The sequence below is a fragment of the Peromyscus maniculatus genome, chromosome 21 (genome assembly GCF_049852395.1).
Source record: "Peromyscus maniculatus bairdii isolate BWxNUB_F1_BW_parent chromosome 21, HU_Pman_BW_mat_3.1, whole genome shotgun sequence".
NCBI lineage: Eukaryota > Metazoa > Chordata > Mammalia > Rodentia > Cricetidae > Peromyscus > Peromyscus maniculatus.
Genome location: NC_134872.1, coordinates 30,415,120 through 30,422,480, shown reverse-complemented (window position 1 = coordinate 30,422,480; position 7,361 = coordinate 30,415,120).

The window sequence follows — 7,361 nt, the reverse complement described above, 5'->3', positions numbered from 1 at the left end:
GTGGCTCATGGAGACAGGACTTTATTGCCTGGCACAGTTGAGTTCATGGGCATTCCTGTGATCTCCTGGTGCCCTCAAAGCTGAACAGTGCCCCTCACTGGGCTATGGTGCTAAGTGTGAAGGGAACAGTCCCCGAACCTCCTTGAAATCACCCTACTTGGGTCACTTCAAAGAGGCTTCTGGGTCTTTTACCCCAGCATAAGGACACACAAAAGAGCATAATGACATAGTAAATAGATGAATTAAGAAGTAAAACATATCTGTGGCCCGATGGGGAGCAGTCACATACCCACAGGAAGATGACTTGGACCAAGCCCTCGGCAGGGATTCCTGAGTCAGAGCTAGAGCAGCTCAGCTGTGATGCAGGGTGTATATCTGGGGGGTCCTGGGACTCCCAAAGAAGTCCAGGGTGAAAGCCTTACCCTCCCAGAGTCCCAGAGAGCTGGCTGTGTCCCGGAGTCATTTTCCCACAAAGGATTCACAGCCCAGGCTATGTCTGTAGCAATAGATGGAGGCAGAGCAGGGCTAGGCAGGAAGCAAACTATACTTGCTTGTCATGGGTGGATCTCTGAGGTTAGCCACTCAAGAGCAGTGACAAGAAGCAGGCTTCCATCATTTGATATCATTGCACTAGCAATCAGCCCAGTTACTTTATAATGTTACTTGTGTGTAGCTGGAGAATTTTCTCTCCGAGTCCCACCAAGCCCCGGCAGTCCCTTAGTCCACTTATAAAATAAACATACATACACTTATATTATTTAAACTGCTTGGCCATTAGCTCAGGCCTATCATTGTCTAGCTCTTACTCTCATATTCAGCCCATTTCTATTAATCTATACTTTGCCACGTGGCTCGTGGCTTACTGGTACCTTACATCTTCCTTGTCCTGGCAGCGGCTGCAGGCAGTCTCCTCCTTCCCTTCCTGTTCCCTTAATTCTCCTCTCTGTTAGTCCCACCTATACTTCCTGTCTGGCTACTGGCCAATCAGTGTTTTATTTATTAACATAATTGCCATACAGAACATGCCAGAGCACTTGTGTGTATGTTTTCAGAATTACCACTTGTATCGAAAAACCTGTTGGGGAGGGGAGGGGAGAGAGTCACTGGGGAAGACAGTTTCTCCCACCCTTAGCGCTCTTTACCAACCAGGCTTTTAATGCCATGAAGGTCAGTGCAGAAGAGCTTGCAGCCCAGGGAACCAGATAAATGGCCTGGTTCAAACTTGGATTTGTCAAAGGGCTCTAGAGGAAAGTGATCCCCTTGGGGTTGAAGAGATGGCTAAGTGGTTAAGAGCTTCATCATCCTTTGTGACTCCAGTCCAAGGGCATTCAACACGCTCTTCTGGCCTCCTCAAGCACTGGGCAAGCAAGTGGTGCATAGATGTATGTACAGACAGAACACCTAACACACTAAGTGAATTTTTAAATGATCCCCTAAGAGCAAAGATGGAGACTTGGCTGTAAATGAATGTCTCCTCAGCACTGGTAAACAAAGGCCTGTGCAAAAGAGCAAGCCATGCAGTTTATCTGTCCCGGCAATCTCAAAGACAGCAGCCAGCATAAAAACAGACTACAGGTTAATAATATCCTGAAGCTATGCCTCATATCCTGAGCCTCTATGGAGACACAAGCCTTGGACCAAGATGTAGTACTTACTCCTTCAGAAGACTGAGCTTACTATCTAAAACTCCACTCATTGGGGAAAAAATATTAGAATCTTAAGACTTTTTGAAAGAGTCCAAGTAGTGGCGAATGCCTATAATGCCAAATTTTAAAAGGCTAAGACCTAAGACATAAAACAGAGGGACTGCAAGTTTGAGGCTACTTGGGCGTTTCAATGAGTCCAGGCCAGCTTGATTCAATGGCTTGATACTGTCTGAAAACAAAACACCCTTAGGACTTCAGATAATAAAGTATGGAATGCATAGTTACTAATATTTATATTTAAAAATAGAAAATGGTCATAACCAAAAAAGATGGTTAAGCGTATGGAAGAACGGATATTCTGAGCTAGATATAGCTGCAGAAATATTTCTTTAGGTTATATAAAATACTTCTTAAAATATCTCCTTTGATGCTTTGTGGAACTAGCAAAACTCATAGGGAAATCAAGATAGAAAGGAAATAAGAGAAGAGCTCCCTGGGATGAGGACACTCTCCTCTAGGGATGATGGGGCCCTGAGACAAGCCCAGTTCCATAAAAATTAGGGAGTCTGACAAGAGCCAATCCAGCAAGAGTTACACAGGAGCTGAGAATTCTATATCTGGATCCGTAGATAGCAGGAAGAGAGAGAACCTCTAGGCTGGGCTTGAGTTTCTGAAACCTCAAAGCCCACCCCCAGTGACTTACTTCCTCCAACAAGTCTACACATATTTCAACAAGGCCACACCTCCTAATAGTGCCACTCCCTGGTGACCAAACATTCAAATATATGAGCCTTTGGAGGACATTCTTATTTGAACCACCACATTCTACACCCTGGCCCCCATAAGCTTGTAGCCATATCATAATGCAAAAATACATTTAGTCTAACTTCTAAAGTCCCCCCAAATCTATTACAGTCTCAGCACTATTTAAAAGTTCAAAGTCTCCTCTGAAACCCAAGGCAATCTCTTAACTGTAACCCCCTCTTCATTAGAAGGATGGCGTCCATTGTCATGCATAGTACTTTTAGCTTTACAAGGTCCCACCTGTCAGTTGTTAGTCTTAATGCCTACACTAAAAAGATCATGTTCAGAAGGTCCGTTGTTGTACCTACATCATTCTCTACAGATTCAGGATATTAGGTATTATGTTGAGGTCCTTGATCCATGTGGAGTTGAGTACTGTGGTGGAAGAAAGATAGGATCTTGTTTTGTTCCTCTACCTGTAGCCATCGAATTTGACCAGCATATCTAATTGAAGATTCTTTTTCCAGTGTTGGCCCCTTTGTGAAAACTCAGACTGCTTTAAAAGTGAGAGCTTATATCTAATTCTCAATTCTGTTATATCCCTTAATCTGTCTGTTTTGTGCCAGTAGTGTTGTGTTTTCACTACGATAGCTCTAGTATAACTAAAAAACAGGGATAGCGATGATACCTCTAGTCATGTTTTTCTTATTCAGGATTGTTTGGGATATCCTAGGGTTTTTGTGTTTCCATGCTGACTTTGAGGGTTGTGTGGTTTTTGTTGTTGTTTTGCTTATTGTTTTTCAATTTCTATAAAGAATTGCGTTGGAATTTTGATGTAGGGTTTCATTGAATCTGTAGACTGCTTTCAGTAGAATGGCTATTTCCACAATATTAATTCTACCAACAGGAAAGTTTTCCCTCTTCTAGCATCTTCCATTTTTTTCTTCAGTGTATTAAAATTTTCATTGCACAATTCTTTCACATTTTTGTTAGACTTATTGCAAGATATTTTTCGGCATTCAGTTATGAATGGGATTGTTTCGCTGTTTTCTTTCTTGGCCTTTGTCATTGGTAAACAGGACAACCACTGATTTTGGTAAATTTTGAATTTATTTTCTATCCTGCTACTTTGTTGTGAATCTTTAGGGTCTTCGTGTTTAGAATCATAGTACCTGGAAATAAGAATACTTATTCTTTCTTTCCTGTTTTGCCTCTTCTTTATCTTTTTTTGTTTTAATTCTCTAGCTTAGACTTTAAATACTATATTGAACAGGAGGAGAGAATGGACATCCTTGATTTGTTGCTCATTTTTAGTGGAAATGCTTTGAGTTTTTCTCAATTTGCATGATGTTGATAATGGGCTTATATATCGTCTTTTTGTTGTTGAGATGTGTCCCTTGTATTCCTAGATTCTCCAGAAATTTCACGTGAAGCTGAAATTTGATAAAAGTTAGATTTGATAAAAGGCTTTGTCTGCTCTAATCAGATGATCTATGGTGTCTACCCTTGATTCTGTTTGTGTGGGGGGTCACATTGATTTACATAAATCTTTGAACCATCCTTGAGTCTCTGGGATAAAGCCAACTTTATCATAACAGATAATCCTTTTGTTGTAGTCTTGAATCTGGCTTGCAAGTAATTTATTGAAAACTTTGGCATCTGTGTTCATCAGGGAGATTGGCCTATAAGCCTCTTTATTTTGTTGTGGTGATGGATTTTTGTCTGGTTTTGGTATCAGTGTAATACTGGCTGCAACCAAATAATTTGGAAATACACCTTCTTTTTTTATTTTATGCTATAATTTGAGGAGTGTCGATGTTGTTTTAATTTTTTTTTGTTTGTTTTTTGTTTTTTCAAGATGGGATTTCTCTGTGTAGCTTTGCACCTTTCCTGGAACTCACTCTGTTGCCCAGGCTGGCCTCTAACTCACAGAGATCCTCCTGGCTCTGCCTCCCTAGTGCTGGGATTAAAGGCGTGCGCCACCACCGCCCAGCCTGTTTGAAATTCTTATAGAATTCTGCTCTAAATCCATCTGACCTTGGGCTTTTTTCAGTTGGGAGATTTGTTGTTGTTGTTGTTGTTGTTTGTTTTGTTGTTATTTGCCCGTTTTTGTTTTGGTTTTGAGACAGGTTCTCACTAAGTAGCCCTGGCTGTCCTGGAACTCATTATATACAGATTGGAAACTCCCAAAGATCAGCCTTGCCCTGCCTCTCCAGTGCTGGGATTAAAGATGTATGCCACCATTTCTTGTCTTCCCATCTTTTGCCTTGGTGTGTTGTTAGTTCTTGTTTAACTTAGCCTGTAGGTGCAGCATTAAGTTATTAATTTGTCATATCAAAAAAAATGTATGTAGGCATTTGGTGCTACAAACTCTTCTTACAGGACTTCCTCCATTGTGTCCAACAAGTTTTAGTATGTTGTGTTTTCATTTTCATTAAATTCTAGAAAGTTTTGCATTTCCTTCCTTGTTCCTTTTTTGAACCAGTTATCTTTCAATAGCATATTGTTTGGCCTCCATGAGTTCATATACTTTCTGTCTTTCTATTGCTGTTGATGCCTAGCTTTATTCCACTGTGGTCAGAATGCACAGTGTTATTTCAGTTTTCTTATATAGTCTCTTATTTTTATTTTTGAGATTATGGTTTAATTACACTTCTCCCCAGCAATACCACTATTGGGCATATACCCAAAGGATGCTCAATCATACCACGAAGACACTTGCTCAACTATGTTCATAAGAGCTTTATTCATAATAGCCAGAACCTGGAAACAACCTAGATACCCCTCAACCATAGAATGGATGAAGAAAATGTGGTACATTTACACAATGGAGTATTACTCAGCTTTTAAAAACAATGACATCAGGAAATTTGAAGGCAAATGGATAGAACTAAAAAAAAAATCATCCTCAGTAAGGTAATCCAGACTCAGAAGGACAAACATGGTATGTACTCACTCATAAGTGGATATTAGCTGTAAAGTAAGGATAACCATGCTACAATCCATAGCCTCAGAGAGCCTAGGTAACAAGGAGGAACAGGGATGCATGTATTTCCCTGGGAAGGGGAAATAGAAGAGATCTCCTGAGTAGACTGCGGGCTGGTGGGGATGGGATCATGAGGCATTGGGTTGGGGGTAGTGGAGGAGGAGCATACTGAAAGATGTCTTGATGGTGGGGTTTATTTTGGAGTCAAATATAAACCTGGTACAAAGGAAACTCCCACGAAGCCACAAGGATGACCACAGTTAAGACTCCCAGCAAAAGTAGAAAAGGTGATTGAACTGGTCATCTCCTGTAATCAGATTAGTAACAACACCAGTTGTCATCAGAGAGCCTTCATGCAGTGACTGATGGAAGCAGATGCAGAGATCCATAGCCAAGCACTGAGCCTAGCTTGGGGAGGCCTATTGAAGAGAGGGGGGAAATGTCTAATGAGCCAGGGGGATCAAGGTCATCACAAGGGAACACACAGAAACAACTAACCTGGGCTCATAGGAACTCACACACTCTGGACTGACAGCTAGGGAGCCTGCATGGGACCTACCTAGGCCCTCTACGTGTGACAGTTGTGCAGCTTGATCTTCTTGTGGGAATTCTAGTGGTGGAAGCAGGGACTTATCCCTAATGCTTTGGCTGGCTTCCAGGAACCTATCCCGCATACTGGGGTTGCCTTGCCCAGCCTTAATATGGGGGAGGAACTAACTTCTACCTCAACTTGATATACCATGCTTTGTTGACGGCGGATAGATCTATCTTTACCATTCATAGAAGCTTATATTGGTGGAAGAAGTATGGTATAATTAGATAGGAAAAGAGTGCTTTGTCAAAGTCTGCCTTTTTCAGAGAGATTGAGATGTGAAACCCTCTTGTAGAAAAGGGAACTGTATAAAAATATGTCTTGCAGACATGGAAGATTGTCTGTGTTTAAATATTATTGTCCTTAAAGCATTGTGCCCGTGTCTATTACTTTTTAACTTTGTAAACACAAGTAGCTACCAGCTGACATGAGTGCTGTGAGAGCAGGATGTGTCTGGCTCGATACTTAGTTAAGGCTGCAGAAATGCTGAACTCTATGTCTAGAATAAGGTTATGTAGGGGGTGGGAAGGTGCATTTGGGGGATCATAAAGGTGACCAATGGAGGCTTTCATAATGATCATGATGTATTCCTTAAATTGCGATGTATTTCTTAAAGTCAAAAATAGAAGCCAATAATAAAGCTGTTCATGTAACCCTGGTGAGTATAAATAAAGATAGCCTGAGCTACTCAGGGCCACTTGAGTGTAATCCACTTGGTGGTCAGAAGTTTTCCTTGTGCCGACACCCATTCCCCATCTCAGGACCTGAACCTTAGCCAAGGCTGGACTCCAACAAGTTTTGATTTGTATTTTCCCCAATGGCTAAAGATGAGCACATTGAACAACTATTTCTCTAAGTGTTTCTCATCCATTTGAGATTCTTCAATTGAGAATTCTCTGTTTAGATCTATACTCTCTCTTTAAACTGAATTATTTGTTTTCTTGATATCTAGCTTATTGTGTTTTTTAAATATTTTGGATATTAACTCTCTATTGGATGTATAGTTGGTAAAATTATTTTTCCATTCTGTAGACTGCTGCATTGTCCAAGTGACAATGTACTTTGCCATGCAAAAGCTTCTCAGTTTCATAAAGTCCTGTTCATTAGTTGTTGATCCTAGTGCCTGTGTTCAGAAAAGTCTTCTGTGCCAAAGAGTTCAAGGCTATTCCCTATTTTCTCTTCTCTGAGGTTCAGTGTACCTGGCTTTATGTTGAGGTCTTTGATCCATTTAGAGTTGAGTTTTGTGCAGGGTGATGAGTATGGATCTATTTGGATCCCTCAACATATAGTCATCCAGCTTGACCAAAATCATTTGTTGATGGCACTATCTTTTTTCAGTGTGTCTTTCTGACTTGATAAAAAATCAGGAGGCCATAGGTATATGCATTTATGT